Genomic DNA, 22,709 nt, shown 5'->3' on the forward strand with positions numbered 1-22,709 from the left:
AGAGTGCCGCGATCTATCGACGTTCCATTATTCCCGAGAGGCATACGGACCTCGCATAGATCTCCTCCCCTCCCCCTTCCACCTCTTCCCGTTCTCGCTTCTTTTCCTCCCTTTACCTTTCCCCTTGCGATACGTGACCAGAGAGAAAGAAGCTTTCTGCCATATCGCTAAGCTATCAAAAAGCAAAGTGACTCCGCTGAAAATCAGTCCTAGTATCTTACAAATCCTTGAATGGTTCACTTAAGCAATCAATCATCCATTAAATTTATTCGTCATAACAAAATGCAAAAACAGAAAAATAATATGTTCGATAACATTTGTGTACAACTAAGAGAAATATTTTTTTTAAATCTTTTTATATTTTTATTTTTACAAATCTCCCTAAATTATAGGAAAAAAGAAAATTTGCTCTTTTTTTACAATAAAAAAAAAATCGATTGTTATCTTTCCTCTATAGCTGATAAAGTTCATGATTCAGAATTGATCGGATTAGAAGAGACTCAAACGTGAGTTGCGAAGTAGAAAATGCTATCCTAACAAAATCATTACGTTCTTGAACAGCTTGAAACGTGAGAAAATCTTGTTTCACATGAGATATAAAGAGAAAACATAGTTTATCACAAACAAGATCGATCTTTCAAATAGTTTCAAAATTTTGTTTAAAAGTAGTAAATATAGAGAGATAATTTAGCATTAAGAACAATTTATATATATTATTTTTATATATAATAAAATTTTTAAAAAAATTTTACAAAAAAAATCAGTGAATGTAAGTTACAAAAAATTTTTTAAATTTAAATAATGAGTACTTTTTATAAAAAAAATATTGTAATATCAATAGCAATATTAATTGTATAGGCAATTTATTATTTTTTTACACTAATTATATAGAAAAAGGATGCTTATTTTTGTCAAAAAGATATATAAAAATATATCGTGTTTTTAGGCATAAATTGCTATGTGAGTGTGTAGATAGTATACGATATCAGAAACTATTACAACTCAATTATATTGCGTACCAGCAAAATTGTTTTGTATAGTCACAATAATCAAATAAAAAATCGGCTCATTTCCTCTTACTTGTCTTACTTTTGCCCTGAAAAGTATGTGACCAGAGCTTGTAATTACGTTTGAATAGCAAATGAGAGAGTTCTTGTTCTGAATTGTATCATATGATTATAGAGAGATAATTATAAAGTCTCTTGTTTGTTTTCTCATATCATATCGCAGTGTCTCACAATGTTTATATGTGTGATGTTTTAACCATGACAAAATATATCATGTATATTTACATATTTTAAATTCATAATATAAAATAATAAAATATTTTTAAATAATATAATAAAGTGTGTATATAAATATATAACTTTATAATATTATCTACAAATATTATTATTTATAAGCCGATTAAATAATTTGTACAATGTTAAAATATTAACGCACAAAACTTTTTTACAAATCAAAAATTCTCTTTGAGATTTGCATCGCAAAAATACATAGAAAAATACGAGAATTGCATTTATTTACATCGATTCAAATTATATTACTGTTCTTAAGTGTCATTAGCTCAAACGTTTATACTCAAATACAGAAAGGTATCTTTGATCCGACCATCGGGTGAAATCGGGAGAGACTACGCGGAAACTCAGATAGGTTCCATTGACCAACGCCGATAGGTCATTCGTGTATCCGCTCACCGCCATTAATCCCGTATATAGTACACGCAATTTAGAGTGTATGCACTATGCATCCGTGGGCCAGGACCGTACCTATTTACGCAACCGGATGTACGCGTCCAGCCAGAACCGTGCCCTCCCGGTTTACGAGCAGCTCGCGCCTGTCGCTCCGTTGTTAACGCTCCGACGAACGGACGTTGATACACAACCATTCCGAAACGAAATAAAGAAAAAGAGAGATAGACAGAGATAGACAGAAAAAGAGAGAGAGAGAAAGAGAGAAAAAATGCGCGTATATACAGGATTGTTCAGAGACGATGGTCGTACGACGAAATATGACGTTGTGCAAAACGGAGCGGCGCGAGCGCGCCATGTTACGTTCCGTGACACGAGGGGCGGCTGACGACACAAAAACGGACAGCAGGGGAATTTACAAGGGCCGAATAGCGTCCGGAGAATAGATAATACGTGAGAGATAAGACTACAGCGAGAGTGTCACCATACGTAATAAATGTTTCGGCGCAAAAACGCTGTAATATCCTCTTGGTAATCTTCTTATCGCTAATTATTCGAGTATTAAATGTTCAATCACTGATAGTAACTAATTAATAACCGGCTGTATTATTAACCATTAATAATAAGGCTGATTATTAGTCATTCACTATTAATAATTATATATTTAATACTAGATTTATATTAAAGCATAATATATGTATAATGATTAAAATTAATTTTTAAATAATTATTAAAAAAACAGATATTATATTTGAAATATATAATATATCGTACGATTAAAAACAAATTTATTTCAATTATAAAAAATGCATTAAGGTTAACGATATAACGATATAAGTATTTTCTTGTTTAACTATGCTATTAATCAGTATATCTCTTTGTAACTTAGATAATATGTCAAGTTAATCCTGACATACGTCATTTTACTCGACTTTCATATTTTATACGGTGTCACTTTCACGATTAATAATAATTATAATTCCACATATATTATTGTTCGACATTTGTGTGCCGTCTGTCAATATATCATAAGTTTGCAATAATTAGATTTTTGCTAAAATGTCATCTCACCAATATATATAAAATTATTAACTGGAACAGTTAGACGTAACACGTAATCTATATAAACTTTTACGTTTAACATGATTGAATAGCGCTGCAAATGCGGCAAATACACGTCAGAGATTCGTAACCGCGAAAGCTCGATTCTCGATAATAGTAATAATTGTCGACGATGGTTTTAGAAGAAGACAATGCCTGTCACGTCGACACTCGTACTCACCAACGCCCATGTGAAAGCTGCGCGGTAAATGCAATGCGCTCGTTTCTCGCCTCGAGAGCTTTCCGCATACATATATATACAGCCGGAGCCTTCGCGTCGAATACGATTGATCCATCGAGTGGATCCGTACCGAACGGCGATAGCGAAAATTCCTCATTGACTCCCATCGGAGAACGAGTCTTGAAAACTCGGCTAAAATTGGATTCCATCGACTTCGCGAAATCTTCGGGAAACGTATCAATTCGAAGTCGCGATTGGAATATCACGTGCAAGTCTCATTCTCGACTTCTTCTCCGCAAACTTACCGAAACTATCGATATCGAACGGTATGCGATGCGAACGGAGGAGCGGGCATTATTCAATTATTGAAAACTTTATTCGGATTAACGAGATTAAAAAATTAATCAGTACAGTTCAAAAATATGAATTCTATCAGAAAACTGTACAATGTTCAGTGCACAGCAAAATCTATAAGGAAATCCTTTCGTAAGTCTGGTCTTATAGTCAAGGAAAATACTTGTACGCTGGTACATACTGAATCTTTAGCTTGTCTTGTTAGAAATTGGTATCGATGTGTCATGTTCGATGGTAGCTTGGCATCCAAGCTCGCGGAAGGGATTTGGGACTCTTCAATTTACGAAAGTGGCGTCGCTATAATACGTCGGCCGACTAAAAGTGGAGCAAAGCGTGACGATGTCGGACCAATACCAGCTAAGGTACGGATAGATATATGGGAGAAAGGTAAAAAGACGGGTCACCGGAATATTCGAAATCCATTCGTTTTTACGATCGAATTGTTGCCCAAAGTCTTACTACCATCGTTGTAGAGATATATCTCTAAGTTTAAGAGAATAAAAAGAGAATGAAATAAAAATAATAAGATCCTTTTTTCCCCTATGATTTCAAATTTTATTCTAACGTCACTTTGACGTCCGCTTGATGAGAATTGTCTAGATTCACTTCTATAATAGAACAACGGATTTAATTCTGATAAATTATTAATTTAGTCACTAAAACCACGAGCTCTAAAAATCCATTTAATGTAATAGACATATAATAAAGAGCAAAGTAATTTTATATAAACTTTCCAAAGTACGCATTTCATAAGAAAAAATTTAACAAATTTGAACGAAAATTTAATTATGCCGTAGTTTGCTATATTTTTTAAATATTGAATAATTACGTTACTACTCTATCTATCCTAATTTACAAGTGTCTCCGGCGATTCTAACTCATTGATATTTCACCAGGATATTGCTATTAAAAAGATATTTTCATACACGTTACTGTAACATTATCGCATACCGATATAATGTATATATTATAGCGATACTAATATATTACGTATAGATATAAGAGATATTACGTGAGATTATCCTTGTAAAATTATATATTATAGGATCATTATATGTGTTTGTGTGTGTGTGTATCACTTTAATTAATTTAAGCATGAATGCGTATTGCTGCTTATTTGTCCATGATCGGAAATTGTACATTATTTTATTTATATACTTTTCTGATAGGATGATAATATAAATAAATGTCCCTCCATTTCGAAATTATTATCCACAATAGCAATTTACGTAACGCGAATAACATTTTATATCAAGTATTAAACTCGATAATGATTATTTGCATATAATAACCTTAAACGATCAGCTTTACGCAGGCAATCATCGAAAATACGGCAGTTATCGTTAATCATTACGTATATTACTAATTACTTCAATAATGACGTAATTCAACATGTATATATATATATATATATATATGTATATACGTATGTATGTATAACTTAATATTTGGTAATATAAAATATACATTGTATTTTATATCATTGTGATAATATCGCATAACACGATATACAGCATAATAATTAATAATTCTATCTGAAAAATATTATTCTGAAAAATAATACGTCACAATTTTATATATGATGTCTCTATAATATACGCGTTTTTTAAATCAATCATATTTTCAATTGTATTTCCGTTTTTTTTGTCGGAGTACTTGTGACATAAACTATACATTAATAATTTCTAAATGGGACGCAAAAAAAATTATTGTCGCGTCGTTGCGCGAAGAAATGTCACAAGTTGCAATTATCTAAATATAGTGCATCATATCGATCTCGATAGAGAAATGATAACGACGGGCAAGGGAAAACGTTTGTGCACTTCTCTCAGGTGTCATCACTAGTGCGGCTTGTCCATTCCGAGTCAGGTGGCTGCATTGCACATGGCTGTCGACACATCGAGGACTGTTACAGTCATTAGAAGATAAGTGTCTCGTTCTGTCAGTATCGATCGTCGCCGTCCAACATACGCTACGTTTCTCGTTATGGCAAGTGAGGAACAAATAGGAGGACATTAGAATGGCTTTCCGTCGCGTGTGTTACCGCGCGCGTTACTATGCTTTCAAGCATATTACTCTCCTTAACCTAGGCGACCGATGCGCAATTACGCGTCAATCCGGCAAGGCGGGCTTGACAGAGCGATAATTTTACGCGATATAAAGTTTACGTTGAATTTTTATCGAGCCACGGCGCCGTAGTCTAATGTCCGATATAATTTTAATGTGTTCTGCGCCGACCTAATCTTTCGTCGTTTCATTCGATACATAATCTTTTATTGCATTTATATGTATATATGTAGGCAACGCGTATTTCATTAAAATATATCATATTAGATAAAAATCAACATTATTCAAAAGTTCTACAAAATATAGAATTAAAAAAAGAGAATTAAATAGAGAACTAAAAAGAATAGAGGTCTTGTCGGTCTGATTGCCTATATTTGCACATTAAAAATATGATCGTATATCATTAATCGTAATTTTTCAGCTCATTAGACATGAGTCGCGTAACTCTAGCAATCTTGCAAATAACTTTAAGACATTTTGCAGGCGTCAGAAGCAAATGGGATTATTCTTGCCTTCCATTCGCCCGACATTTTTGTAATCTCTTATCTCCGGTGATCAGGGCGCGCTCCATTAGACGACAAAAATCATTACCCGCAAACTTTCTACTTAAAGCAATATTCCAAAAATAACAAAAAACTCAACCATTAGAGTTTTCACGAATCCGGAGGTTTTCTCTTTTCAAGTCGTCAACTGTCTAAACGGAAAACAAGACGCGCACGAGAAATCAATAGAAATCTTTTATTCCAGACATCATCGCGATGCATATGGAGCATAAAAGAGAATATTTTTAAAAACGGGATCACGATAGGAGAAAGACATAGTTCATGTAAATAGAACATGCGAGCTGCAAATAGCTCCTTGTGGAGATCTGAGTGTTTCCTTCGCGAGTGTCTTTCTCCCGGTGCTATTACTTTTATTTTTCCAATTCAGATCAATTTGCGGCAAGCATCGATATCTATTTCAGCGCACAAATATAAAGCATCGTGACGCATAAATTATGTTAGTAATCGGCGACCGTCTAACGTTGCAGTTCTGAAAAATTGCCGTGAGAAGCTGACGGGACGCGTAACTTCTCAATTTAACGCATGGAATCGCCGCGCTTGACACTCGTTTATAACGAGATAAAATTCTATCTTGCTGGTACAGAATTTTATCTCGACGTTTTGACACGTATCGCGTTAACGAGAAAACACGATGATAAATTCCTATACATATATAACTCTTATAGATAGGCACGATTATTCATCGAGAACGACTCGCAAAAAAGTGGATTATTAAACCATTATTTATATTTCGCAATAAAAACGTTAATGATTGACTTTATAAAAAATTAAAAAAAAAATAAATTTTCTATCGCTCTCTCGCTTTTATCTTGAAAAAAAAATTTGTGTCGTTCCACTCCGTGTTCAAGTAAATTGATATAATATCACAGTAATACTAAAATGGCATTTTGATTTTACATATAATTTAGAACAATAATTATATCTGCAAAACTCTTAATAACTATTAATGTAATAATTAATGCGCAACGCGCGCGTCAATTAACGTAATAGCCATTACTTTGTCATCACTTTCCCAATTATTGTTACATCGACGAACAGTACTACCGTTTTACCAGTTTTAGTTCGTGCTAAAACTGTTTTACGACTTAATAATAATTAGCCACGCGAACACAGAGGTGTCTGGCAAGAGAATATTTCTCAATTTATGGCACGGGAAAATTCGTTATATGACCGCAGCGTTCGGCGCTTAATTAAATTTCGCGAGCGGGCGAACGTGACGAGGGTTCGCGCAAAAAAATTCATTCGCATTCGGGTGAGTGATTAGAACTCGATGAAGGGAACATTTCGGGAGCGCGTTTTTGAATTATTATACGATGTTTTCTCGCAAATTTTCCGCGACAAGCTTTCTCATTCACGTTCCGCCGAGAAACGGGACGCGGGATGTCTACAACCATCCGCTTAGAGCATGTCATCTTATATGCAAGCTTCATGTATGCGCGAGCGCGCGCGTGCATGCATATATATACACGGGAATACGTAAACGAAGACACGCGTACATCCGTATGTATTCACAAAGACCGTCTTCTCGTCGTAAATCTCGCTGTGAAATCATAATGCAGAAAATGCACCGGGAGGATTACGATCTTATTTGTCGCGCGTGAAAGCAGTTCGTAAGTTTGGAAGAAGGGTTCCTCGTAAACCTTCGAAATTACCGTCTGCTGCGCGACTGTGTCTACGTTCAGTGTTTTATCATGCGAAGCAAGAATGAAGTGACGAAAGGACAAAAAGACGCGTGCATTCTTACTTGAAATGTTCAATTTGCTTTCCGAAGATGCAAAGGGTACATATATTTTCGTATGATCAAAATTTGAATCAAAAACAGTATAAAAGTGAATCGAATATGGTTAAATTCAAAGTTTTGCAGATCGATAATCAATAAAATGCTCTATTTTATCATTATCACCGAAGAAATCGTGAATATTTAACGCTGCTTCTTTATTATATATTAAATAAATAGCTTTTAATTGATGCAAGCAGTGTAAATTGGATATAAAACTAAATCTGCTGATATTTAATCTCCTAATTTAAGAATTCATTCATTAATGTCATTCTTTTAATGTATATTAAAAGCTGATCATTTTTCCTGACCCACAAAATATCAATGTCTAAAAACAATATTCAAAGCTTTTTTAAAAGCAAGCTTGGTATTAAAATTAAGAGATATTTATTAACCAATTAAAATATTCCATTATAATAAATTTAATTATATAATTTTAGTTATAATTAAAATGTTTAATTGTAATAAAATGTGATATTTAAATTCTATCAGTAAATTTAACGCTAAATAATAACATTTTCAACGGTCTGTTTGTCAAGTTTATATCTTATTATCGTAAAATATTAGTAAAATTTATGAATGTCTGATTTGACGGGTCCTAATATATTTTTCTGAAAATAAAAAATACACGCCACCGTTGCAGTTGTCAGAAAACCAACGTGCTTTCATTTAATACAGAAACGAAAACGAAGGCGCCGGCAATATCGTTCCTAAGTGCGCCGTTTAGATCGGGAGTTTATTGCCGCACGAAAATCTCGAGGCGGCAATCTGAAGATCGGCGCCCTTTATCACGTGAGCTTTTTGACAAGCTCCCGCGAAAAGGCACTTCGTTCTAGCTGGTGGCGTGGCTCGCGGTCGAAACGTGACGTGAATTCGCGACCGAACATCGTGCAGGAGAACTGTTCGTTCGTTCCGCTCATGTTTGCCAATTAAGACGGAAACCGGTAATTGGCGGGTCATCGATTGATTACGCAACGACCGAATTAAACAAAGGGCTACGTCCCTTTGCGCGATCATATATGTGCAGGCGTGTTTGCATCGCCGCTAGTCATCGATGTAAATCTGTACCACACAGATTATCGACTGACGGCGTATTGACGAGAAAAGATATCGATGTGGGGGGATTTGTAATATGTTATTATTGAGAGTTCGATACATATAGGGAATGTTGCTTTATTAATAGTCCGATCGTTATTTTTCGTAGATATGATTGAATCCATCACTTCAGGAAAAGAATATGATTGGCTTTTTCAAATACATCGGAAAAGATATTTTCATCCTAAAAAAGCATTGCACGTGCTAAACATAAAAACACGATTTTTCAGGTTAATAAATCATCGACCCTTTAGAGACAGAATCTAAATTCGTATAAATTCTAAACTCTAACCCGTGGTTTCTCGTAAACCCTACGCTATAAAACAATCCTGTTAAGAAGAGGCATAACGCGACGCGATTAAATTATGTTGCGCTGTGAATTTACGATGTAATCATGCACAACTGAGTTCGTATCCAAAATTGAAGTAATTAATAGTTAGTCAGAGTCAGAAGCGTCTATCGATTTTATCGATTTAGTAGTTCACACTGCTTCAAATTTGTTAATTATAAGCATAAAACAAATAGTTTTCGTAAATATTATTTATATATAGATTTGATTCCGTTACAAATTATTGAATTAATGATAAACGATAAAAAAGTATATATAAAAGTGATTTATAAACTATAATAATAAAGTAAAAATTGGTTACGTGTCAAATATTAATGTTGAAGACAGGAAATTTAAATTTATGCGAGATTATTTTTCTGCCTGTCAGTTTTTATTAGCTTACAAATTTATACCGAGACATTTATGAGTTACGCGTTTGTTAGGTAAAAATAAAAGCGATTTGTACAATACTTACGAATAAATGGCAATGAACAAGTTTCGTAATTTTCACATTTGTATACTAGTTTGTACAAATCTAATATTCATATTTTCAATTTTCGATAATCGCGTATATATTCGATATATTAATATATGTTATATTTTGTTGTCACATCATTTGTCAACAATGTTGAATACGGTATGAATAAAATCGTAGTCCAATAAATATTACGGTGACTCGAAAAATCAATCGTCGATCTCTGACGTCATATAACTCGGCCATGCTTTCTTCAGTTCGTTGATATCCTGAAAAAAGGTACGTTGCACACCTGCATTTGGCGTACCGACAATAACTCGCAGCATATAGAGCACGTTAAACGGAGAACTATTGTCCCGGTGCCAAGTGCAGGTGTGACAGGACTCTTTCGTTTTCACGTATGACGCGTATCTCGCGGCTACTGCAATTCGATGATGATCGGTTTTGTGACGACGGCATAATATCGTGATATTTTCATCGGCGCTTAAAAGTCGAGTCGTTTATTCGCGTTTAATAATAAGCAGTATAGCTGAAACGCCGCGTTTATCGTCGATTATCGTCCAGAATTAATCGTCCACAGTTGTAGCGAACTGATTTAACACGTTAACTGTCGGTAGGAGGTACATGCAACTCACTTGTATCCGTTTAATGCGTCTTGAGATACAACATCCGGCGCCACGTATGCCATACAAAGTTTCGCTGCGAGCATCATACCGGGTATCACATATACTGAGCGATGAAAGATCATTTATTCTCGTTGAAAGATGATGCGTTGAAGATTTATATCTGTACACCATCGCGAGCATTTATTATTTTATACGGCAAGTGTACATACGAGGCAAGTGCACAAAAAAAAATCGGATATCTTAGGTTTTCATGTTTAATATAAAATATTTAAATATTTTATATATATCAAATTATTTTTGCGATTATGTTTGCACTTTATTTTTTAATTAAAATAATTACATGAATAGAACTTGGAAAACGATAAAACAATTTAAAAATGTTCAAAAAATAATTCTTTTAAGGTTCCCAGAAGTATGTTTGACAGAATTAATTAAAAAACCCGCATTTATCTCTATAATATTTTATTCTATTATTAACTTGGTGATACAGTACGTATAATATTATGTATATATTAAAAAAAAAAAAATGTATGAATATGTATGTGAAAATACAATAATGCCGTATAAATATGATATATCCTTCTTCATACACTTACTATTATAATTGATGATCAATTATATTTTTTAATAACGAGACAGATTTATATTTTTCCATTAATCAAAAAAATTAATACTCTATCATTTTTATTATCATTTAAGAATGTAGCGATAAAATGTATCTATTATCGTCAAGCGTTTAAGAGTGGAACATTTAAGGGATTACGAACACGACGACTCTTCTCAATCGGCTTTTGTGTGAGAGATTCGAGCTTGCTATCTTACTAAAGTATGTCTACCCGATCCGCTTACATGCTCTCCCTACTTTAATTGCATCTAATTGCTCGGTGATTTAGGTTTGGCTTAATTTTTCATTGAGGAAATTTAATCGCAAATCGTCTTAAGAATTATATATAGGCATATTTCAATTTTTAAATATCTCTTTACTTCATAATTGACGCAAAAAAAAATATTCTATTTTGTTTTGACAAAAAATTTTAAAATTTTTTATCAGTAATTTTGATTATCAATAATTTTTATATTGCGGATATTAATCCAAATTATATCTTCGAGACAATTAACTTGAATTTCACTTGGAAATATGATATTTTTCTAGGATCTAAGAAAATGCCTTTGGCGACTATAAAGACAGTCGCAGAATGTGAGAAGAATGTAAGAAAGTAAAAAATGCTCGAAGAGAAAGATTCAGGATTCAGGTTTCTAAGACTTTAGAAAGATCGGAACGCATGCGATGCTCTCATACGACGGGAAAATAGGATAATGCACGCGGTGCAAAGTTCCGAAGGAATAAAAAGACAGATTCGCGCCTCCTTTCGAGATGGAGAAGCGAGGGAAACTTTCAGCGCGTCGATAACCAGCAGGTAGATAAGGATACGGAACGTTGAAATTTATGGCGCGGCGAGATAGCCACATCCACGCTCTCGTTCGCCGAATCTGTCGGCGTATGATGGTGTTCGGGAAAACAGAGAGTCGATAGGGGGTCCCTCCCTGTTTACGAAAACATTACGCATTTCTCCGCAGCCGGCAAAACGCGCGGGCTTATCATCCAGAATTTATTACTCGCGATTCCGCGCAAAATACTCTTTTCTCGCGCGCGTTTCCGATTATTATTTTCCAAAATTATGGATAAATAGATACGTCTCGATTGATTACTATCGACGGGCTGAACGGCGCGTAGAACAAACGTGATTGCGCGTATGGTTTAGTCAAGATGTATCGTTGTGTTAGAGGCAGCCACGTTCGAAATACGTCATCGCGATCTATCGCGGACACGTAGCGTGGAGTGCAACGAGCTGTCTGAACGGCCAGTCGGCTGGAATATAAAGCAGCTCGAGCCGCCGCCACCCCTGTAAATGGTGCCGCGGCGGTTATTGCTACTTTCCTGCTATCACGCCGCTATGATTTGTTTGGGTATGGTTTTCTAGGCCAAAAACGAATGAAAGTTTTCTGGCACGATCGACGGCTACGTCATGCGAATTACGTTTTGCGCGCTATGACTATGAAAAGAACAGCATTCAGAATTGAGAAAAAAATTCATAATTATTACTTGTCAATTTTCTGACAAATAAAGAGTAAAAATCAAATATCATTTGCATGTCAGAAGTTTATTATATTTGAACGTCTCGTCTTGAGATATTTCTTTAGTAAATAAAAATATACATTGATTAATAATTTGTCAAAAATATTCATCACCTATAACCTGACTGTCGATTTACAAATCTTACAAAGATCTACCCAATCTTGAATGCATTTTAAATGTATACGTGTAATAATAGAAACATTGGATACGAATTATTCATCTCATTTGGCATGGAGAACATCGGATATTCAATATCCTGTCTCTGGTTGCTCTGATGAACGGTAGCCCTTAATCGATTATTTGCAAATTCCGTATAAATATCAAATTTCGCATAAATTTAGACCCCGTCACAATTGACCGCCGCAGGAAACGTGCCATTGGAATATTCATTATCATTATTAGATCGCATAGTGATATTTTACGATTTGTACCGTACAATGATACGTTGTAATTAACGGTTATCATATGAATTACAAAACATATTGGCCAACAACTACTTACGTCAACCATTAATTGTTACGATTCGTACACCTACGTACTCGTAGCAAATTCTTGGATGGCAAAAAATTTATCGCGCTGCTTCACATGCGCAACGCCGTAAAAGATTCGCGCGTGTATCGTGTGTACTAAACCATAAACGCGGAGAGTATCGGGAAACGTATTATACTTTTGTGCCGGGAAATGTCTGAGCTAGTGTTGTACAATGGTGTACACCGAAGCGGAACTTATCCGCGATCGATCGCATCATTGGAAACTAGGAATCAAGCTATATATAATGGGGGAGGGAGAGGAAAGATTGCTTACAATGGTAACAAAAATTGATTATCAATATATCAGTAATCATGGTAAAAAGTCAAACAAATTTTGTAACAATAATGCATATTAATGCTTGCACTTAAAGTTATATATAAATATTATATATAACTTTATTTATCAAATCGATCATGTTATTGCACAGCTACAGCTTTAATCACATTATTTTATATGAAATATTTGCGCGATGAAGGTTATATATAAAACACCATTTATATTATTGAGAATAGCTAATTATGAATAGAACAATTTATGAAAAGGCTTAATATCTCGTCAAAATTACAGTGATACTATCAATTTAAGTTTAAATTAACAACGGTTGTTCTTGAAATCAAATTTGATGATTTCTTGTTACGGGAACTTATTTGGAAAATTTATGTTTATTTTATTAGTATATGAAATTAAACATTTGGCTGTATAATGATATTACGAGATCGAATTAAATTATGAAATCTACCGAACAATCTGCGTTGTTTTGCAATTACCATTGCGAATGCAGAATGTGTTGCTTTAATGGGAACTCTCTTGCGGAACCCACATATAGAACTGATTTTCAATATTATTTGAACAAGAGAATATGAGGTTGCAATGCTATTTGCAAAATCATGTGCAAACACCTATAAATAAGATATAAAGCGTAAGCGATATTCCAGAACGAGACAAAATAACTATTGGAAAAATAGAAGCATTAAGGGAAAGTTATGAGAGACGATTGCACATAGAAATATAGAATTATAAAAGCGCTTTACTTAATATCGATTAATAACATTCTGATATTTACAAGTAAAAAGTTCTTTTATGCGAAAAAAAGCATAATTTAAAAAACTTAATAAATTCCGCAATATATAAATTTTTAAAAGGCCATTCCATTTTTACGTATTTTAATTCTTTTCCTTTTTCCTTCCGATATCTATAGTAAAACATCTTTTATAAAAGCTTATAGTTTAATTAAGGATATCATAAAAGACGGTGACGCTTGAAAATGCTCGAACACACCAAGTATTGTTACATTGTTTCGTAGCGCGAACGTTTCCCAGTTAAGGAAATTAATCTGAGAATAATAAGACGAAAAGTATTTAAAGCTGAGAGGCTGAATTCGCGATATACGAGAAACTTATTGAATAAAACACTATTAACATATCTTATTAATATAAATATTAAATCTAGTATTTTATTTAATAAGTTTCTTGTGCTTCGCTAATTCAACCTCACTAAATATCGTTGAAATATTAATAATTCCTCTTCATATAACGCGGAGATTGCATTTAAATACGTACATTGTATTCCAAAATTGTCTACAGATTATTTAATTATTTTAAAGTCAGATCAATCTTTTTTCAACGAAAAACTGATTAACCTTCATCTCTTTTTTTATAATTTAGAAGTTGTAAATGTTATATATCATATACATCGACATTTTCAAAACTTTTAATTCATCGAAACTTTATTAAATTCCAATAATTATAATTAAAAAACTTATTAAGATATCAATATATATTTTCGTTATTAAAATTTGGTCTTAAATCGTAGAAATAATTCTTAGGTGAAAAGTGTGATATAATTACATTCTCTAGAGCAGCTCATATATACATTTCCATACGTACATACTTGTGTGCGGTACTTTGTATACGTCACGGACTCGAATGGCCGTTAGCCGTCATCTGTTAAGAGCGCGTAAAGGAGCCGCGCGCAGGAACGAGCGATTTATCACTGCAGTCATCCGTAACGAGGCTAACCGATATGCTAATAGAATGATAAGTTAAGAGAACATATAACCCCAACGTTCTCGACCACCTCTCTACCACCGTCCTCTTTACCGTTGAAAGAGATACGTTGCGTGGCGAACGGTAATCCGCTAATGTCCAAGCGATGTGTACCATGTGCATAGATAATTCGCGCACGCTAACATACAGTCGTGCACGATCTCGTGCCCGGGGACCGGTAATGGCATCAATCACTTGTTACAACCAATCAGCCGTACGTTTCGTTATCCCAAACCGATGCGCGACGCGGTGCATTCCCGCCCATTTCCAGTAAATCGCATTTAATACACGCTATATGCGCGCTTGCCGTGCCGCTCGAGATTGCACCGACAGGAAATTACATCGAGGCGTTCCTCGCGTTCGTCCGCGAAGAAAGGGATGCGGCGACGGGTTGCGAATCCTATCCGCGCGCAAGCTTTTCCCTCCAATTCTCATCAGTTCGAACCGTCATTTCCGTATTCGGCGCCGTTCGAGCTGCTCGCGTCGATGAATCAACCGTACCGCCTCACACGACGAAGCGAAGACGAATTTTCGTCATCGCGATCCGCATGAAATCACTTCTCCATCATGTTTCCCATCGATCGGACGGATAAACCTTGTTTGTCGGAACGTGCCAGGTTCCCTCCCCTTCGATCGCGTAATTTCTCTGAATAAACAAAGGATATCTGTCGATAAAAAGGCAATCGGCGAATATGGGGTAACGTGCTTTTTGTGTCTAGCAGAGAGTCATCATTATCGGAACAGTTTAATGAAAAATATTTTTGTTATCCGACCGACGTGAATGTCGAGAAGCGTGTATGCACATGTGTGTGTGTATATATGTCGAGATCTATCCGAATTTATTTCCCTTACGATTAAATCGAACTTTTTTTCTATTAGCTTTCGTAAAAGTTCGGCGAAGTTATACGCGGCCATTTGTCAGTGTGTACGATGATCGGCGTTTTCGATGGTTTTTCATTTAGTTTCCGTCGAAAATATATAGTATATAGTATATAGTACATGGAGGCAAAAACAATGGTAAGAAATGGTAGAGAGAGAAAAGAATACCGGCTCGGAGACGAGGAATATAACGGAAAGATAAAGAAATGCGCTATTTCTTCCGCGAAAGCGAATAAAAGGGGCGCGACGGGATGGAAAATATGGTCCGACTGGTACAAGAGAGGAAGGAACGTTAATATCACCGGAGTCCCGCCCGGTATTTGTATCACTTATATTTGCATCGAACACCCGGTATAAAGGCGCTTGTTCTCTACAGAGCATTCCGAGCGATCCGACGTGATTAAAAAGTCGGTCTGCTCTCCCCGCACCGGCCAGCACCAACATCGGATTCTGAATAATTCAATAAACGCGCGTTAATTCGCATATACACGACGTGGCACGATCGCCCCTCATGGACGTGCAAATCCCACGAAAGAGACCGAAACTTTGAATTGTTAATCGTACCGAGTCGACCAACTTCGGATATTTGCAGAATGACTTGGAGCGCGTACGCGGACGAACATACCAATATCTTTGATTGTATGTTGTACTATGTAAAAATATGTGTTCAAATATAAATTTTAATAAGCATTAATTTAAATTATATTTAAGTTATGAAAGCAAACAGGTCAAAATTAAAATCGCGCGTATCTCTCTCTTTCTCTCTCTAATATATAAATAAATTAAAAGTAGTTTAATAATAGATATTCTTGCAATTATTAATACATTCTTGTGACAATAGAAAATTTCAATCAAATAGTATACTTAAAATATTATTAAAAATGTAGTTAATATTCTTTTCACAAATATTTGCTAAAAATTATACTTTTCCTCATATTATCCCTCCGCGCATAAAATAATTTCGACGTATAAATTACAAATCAACAAGCGCGATGAAAGTCACAATTTAAAAGAATATTATCGATGGGAGCGGCCGACATAGAATAATTATACGTGTACACATTAATAATTATACGTAATCATTCATAAGCAATTATGATCCATTCTGTCCAATCGGGTATCGAATTTGTTTCAATTAATTTATATTCGCGCAAGCGAATTTCGGAGCGAGACAAGCTTTCAATGATTAACTGGCGTTACAAGTGATGCGCGTTAATTCCCATACAATGAATCATTTACGTCAAACTATAGAGGCGACCGTACGCCGTCGAAATGTAGAGATTTGAATATATTAATACCAGAGAAGCGTTGCTCGGTTGCAAATTATGTCGCCGTCCCAAGACGTCACGCGAGCCGATGTCCTCGTTTATGTCGACAGTCTTAACGTCACAGATTCGACCGAAACTGTCAACTATAATATAATATCCATTCGGTGTTCGTAATGACTTGCATATGGTACAGCGCGAGCGATTCTGAACGCCGCTGTCGTTTTGACTGATTCGCATTCGTATCGTTTGCGCGGAATTCCAAGCGAAATGAGTTTCCGCGAATTCACGATTGTGCTATGTTAACATACGCACATCCCACACGCACCGTTAATAGCTGACACGGCTGAAATTACGGAAACTCTTAATTGTTAATCGCCTCCCATTGTACGATTTCAATTTATCTCGTCACTCATGCTGCTACATACAAATTAATGCTTAATTTGATTGAGCGAATCCGTTTTGAACGCGGCAAATGGCAAGAGTTGAAAGTTGTACGATATATATAGAAATGAAAGAATATTCTATAATGTAACAATTATAAAGTAATAACAAAATTATAAAATTAAGCGTTTATACAAAATATATCCTTGTTGTATTATTTTTTATTACAACTTATGTATTGAACAAACTTGAGTACTTTATTTAAAAAGAAATCGTTTTCTAGATTAAGATACACTAATGCAAATAAAATATTTTAAAAAATACTCAAAACCGAGAAACGAATATTGTTTCATTGATACGCGCGTGTAATAAAATTAATAAAAAAATAATTTTATATTCAAAAAATAAAAATTATAATTTAATCAAACATCGAACATCGAAACAAATGTAATGTTTTTTTTTTTTTTTCTAGGAGAAATTCGTTTATTCCGATTAAGGACACGCAATTTCAAAAGCAATAACATTTTTGCGTTTAATCGCTGTGGCAGCTCGTTTCGAATCATTATGCGATATTGCGTATACTACATGTAAAGGCAGATGTTAACGTAGGACCATATTTGCATATTCCTGAAAAGTTTTGATGCCATACTCAACGGGAAAACACGATGCCGGACATTGTTTTAATATCTCCATGGTACGCATAATTACTCGTAATATTCGTCGTTCAACTGATTCACGCTCGTCGCATTCCGAATTTGTAATAGAACAAATTGCGACAAAGTTCGCGATTACCGGACATTAATTCGCGCACAATCGTATACTGCAATATCACAGATTTAACTGCACAAAACTTTCAACTATTAATCGCGTCCTGTTCCTGTCTCGTAAGAACTTCGCATGACATAATTCGAAATATGTTCATTATTCATACTTGTTCGACACTATGAAGTATTAATATTCAAGTCATTTCATTGTGTCACGCGTCGATAAAATAACAAATTTGGAAAACATTAAATTACAGGTGCTTTATATATGTATAATAGTCATGGAGTTATGAATATTTAACGTCAATAGAATAAATAAAATTTTCAAAATATTATTTTATGTATATAAAAGAACTCTTTATAATAGTTATGCAAATAACTATTTCACAAGATAAAATATTTGAAAATGTCAGATTGGTTTTATTCGATTTGTGTGGTCACCCAGAGATATAAAAGTAAAGTATATTAAATATTATATATTAGAGAATACGTATTATTACAATATGTTTGGAGATTTATATTATTCGCACAAATAATAAATTCATGAATAAAAATATTTGAGAAAAAAATCACGAACACACATTTACGTAAAATATAACGACACATTTTTCTCTTTCATTTTTTTATATTTTTAAGTATTCTTGCATAAAATATGTGTTTTAGCATCCATTTTTTTTTTAAACATAATACTAGACTTTATCCTTTCTCTATATCATTAAGTTCTATTTTTCAATTTTTGCAAAAGCTTTCTAAAATTGTCGTAACCAATAGTATTATTTCATATCATCGGATGATATATTTACATTTTCGAAACTTTCCCGATGACCACAATTGACGCCGAAAGGTTCTTCTATGGATCATTCGGAGCTCTATATTGAAACAGGGCAAATTTGTATGGAGCACGAAGTCAACGTGTGTTAATTCGTACACAACGGCTCGTTACGCCGAAACAGAGAACAGGTACTATAGAAGTGGTGAAACTTTGAATTGTTAATTAACTATATAGTACTTTGAATTTTGACTCTCTCGGTCTCGGAGGAGATACGTAACACGCGTTTAACGTACCGTATACTTCTTTTATATTCTTGTTAAAATTGCATCCGTATTCTTATATGCGCTATTCTACAAGGCAAATTGTTACTTTAACTATATTTCATGTTCATGATCGTATTTTACTTTGCTTAATATAAGATTTATAGGTTATTATGAAAATAAAATTATTAAAAAATATTCTCATTCAATAATCTCTTTGTTGTAATATAATCCTATATTTTTACAAAGCAATATTTTTCAACAGTAGTAAGAAAAGAAAAACAAGCTTGTGAATTTTATACAAGATATATTTTTACTCTCGGTTTTCTTTTGTAATTATAAAAGATAAGAGAGTTACTATATATATACACTGAGAAAAAAAAGTTGTTAACTTGACTAAATGCGCTCAACTGATTATCATTTTTTTAATTGAAATATTTAAGTATTTAAATTAAATACGACATATTAAATCTAACATGACGTATTTGACTTAAGTACTTAAATATTAAATTGAATAAAATATTTAGATTAAAATATTTAAGCCAAAGATTCAAGAATTATTAGATTAATCAAATACAAATTCGATTACAAAAGTCGATAATTCAGCGTTGCACTTGTGAAAAATTAAGCATTAAATTTATATTCGTCTACCATTTAAAATTTAAGCAGCGCTCAAAATTCGCTTCGTCGATAGTCGCCTACGATCGTATTCGTTCTCGTCGTCATTCGGCTCTAAATTTTATCGAAACATGCTGAGCGCGCGGCAGAATGTCCTGTAAATTTCGTCGTTCGCGCGAAATCGGTATAGCCAGAAATTTTTCCGCGCACGACGCGATGGAAATCAAATCCGCGTTAATGCCGCTTCGTGCGTAGCATCGAGCTATCCTGAAGAATAAAACGAGACCAGGATCGAACAAGTGACCGCGTTTTTCAACGACCGTTCAGCGAATCGATGAGATATATCCATCGTTGATGGCCCTGACACTACCGAACCGTCGATCAAACTTTCAATCTACTACATCAGAACATTGCCGGACAGTCCTCGTCATTTAACTCGGTTATGACTTTCACGACTAATAAGCCAATTAGGAGAGACCATCGTAATATATACGGATAGTCATATCCGTCCGATAACGTTCGAATGTAGCCGATCAATTACGTTTTTCGTACTCAATATCTGCCAAATTAGAGCTTTTGTTTTATAGCTATATATTTATGTATAGTATAGATAAAAATATGGAATCAAATATTAATCTACATTAATAAGACATACAAATCAATTTATCATATTTCAAAGTTACCTACAAAAAAATATTTAAAAAATTTTGTAAAAATTCTTAGATATATGTATATAAATTATAATAAAAAAATTAAATGAGTTTAATAACATTTTAATAATATTAATAAACACAGTAATTCTAACTGCTATAAAACATAATAAAAATTGTAAATATTTAAGATTATAAGTAAAAATATATTATTTTGCTTAGATATAAAGAAATATTATAAGCATTATAATATTTCATAATTCTTTAATAAAGCTTTTGTTTTTCTTTCGTAATTATATTGTTATATTTTAATATATGTTATTATGTAAAGCTGGCGTATCAAAATTTATGTAAATTCATAAGTAATTAAAAATTCTAACATTATTTTCAATAGTTTTATAATTCTTGTTAATTTAAACAAATAATTCTGACCATTAAACCCCAAAAACACCCCAGAAAAATGTCGGACAAAAAAAATTATAATGGAAACTTTTTAATACTGTTTGTAATTAAATCTCTTTAGAATACATATATATGTGTATGTATAAAAGTATATGAGAATTATATACAATATATTTTAAAATAAATAGAACTTTCGACATTCGGTGCATACATGTGCGCGTTTGCTCGTGATTTTTATATTAATCGATGTTTTTTGTTTTTAAAAAGTAGAACTCTTGTTAGAACTTATAACTTGTTATAACTCTGACAATCTGATGAAAAATGAAAAGGAAAATCTCCTAGAACAAAATGAGACGCTGCGTGAACTTGACATTTTAGTTTGTCCTGAGGCATTTTCTTTGGTTTAACGGTCAGAACTATTTATTTAAACTATCAAGAAGAATTATTGTAAATAAAGTCAAATCTCCTAATTATTTATGAGTTCCCATCAAATACATCAGCTTTACACATACCGTTATTGCAAATTTGTATTTACAATTTTCCAATCTAAATATTTTCATAAAGAAAGGAAAAATTAAATTGTGTTATCTTAAATCTTTTAATATACGCACGTGCAAACTAAAAAATAAAAAAAGAGCGAGATATTTTTTTATTAAAGCAACTATACTTTCTAGCGAATATGACTATTTAATTACCACGATATGCGATTGCGTATTGGAAAATAACGATATTTCGTGATTTGTTCGTTCACGGCGTTACCAAGCAAAATTGGGAGACTGCGTTTTATTAACGAGCGGCGATATACGATCACAACGACCTCGAGATACATCATTTCTCGTCGGTTATGGTTATTATCGTTTATCAAACTGTAAACTGTAGAGGATTTTATGGAAAGTCGTATTAAGAGAAAATATCGTATGATGAATGATGATCAATACCGCGCGCGAGACAATGCAAAATGATTGACAGATCGATGCACTTGTTTAATTTATCAGCTGCAATTTTGAAAATCATTATCGCGATTTGTTCCTGCAAATTATTCACGATATACCGCCGGGACGTCATTCCTCTTTTTATTACGGCGACAGTTAACATCGACCAAATGCATAACAGCTAGCGGACAGCCAAACGTTAATTTGTTCGCTTGTTAATTTGAACAAGTTTTGAGGAAGCGATAGAGCGATTAATCGAAAGTAACGCCATTTGCAAGTGTAATTTATTACTCTGACAATGAATAGCCATTCGTGCGTAATGCTCTTTCACATTTCATATCGCGATGATCAGCATTTGTATTATTATACAGGGTAATCAATCGCTGATTAAATTTTATGTACCGCAAGCTAAACTAATTTAAAAAAATATATTATTGATCGTTTAACAATATATTTGTTATGTGACTTTGAATTTTTAATCCGTTCATTTAAAATTATATCGCTAATAAATTTTATAGACAAAAATATGCGTGTGTATGTATAAATAAAAATATGTGCCATATTCTTATAAAAAATTAATTATTCTCAAAACTTTGTTTGAAGAAAATTATTTCCTCATAATATTATTTTATTATTTACGCATTCATTATTAATGCAAAACTGTATAGTACACTTGCTAAGATAAATGATACTTTTGTAATAAATAACTACGCTGTAAATTTAACTTTAAATCCTAAAATATAATAAATCACAAAACAAATTAATAAAAAAAAATTAGAAGATTAGATGATCACTCAATCTCACATATAGTT

The 22,709-nt window shown here is 33.6% G+C and overlaps 1 protein-coding gene across 2 annotated transcripts in view; it reads right to left on the minus strand.

Moving 5' to 3' along the window:
• Positions 1–22,709, minus strand: part of LOC115241073 (hemicentin-1) — a 268,711-nt gene that overhangs the window by 198,987 nt on the left and 47,015 nt on the right. The window lies entirely within an intron of this gene.

Source organism: Formica exsecta, unplaced genomic scaffold, assembly GCF_003651465.1.
Source record: "Formica exsecta isolate Colony F162 unplaced genomic scaffold, ASM365146v1 scaffold465, whole genome shotgun sequence".
Classification (NCBI taxonomy): domain Eukaryota; kingdom Metazoa; phylum Arthropoda; class Insecta; order Hymenoptera; family Formicidae; genus Formica; species Formica exsecta.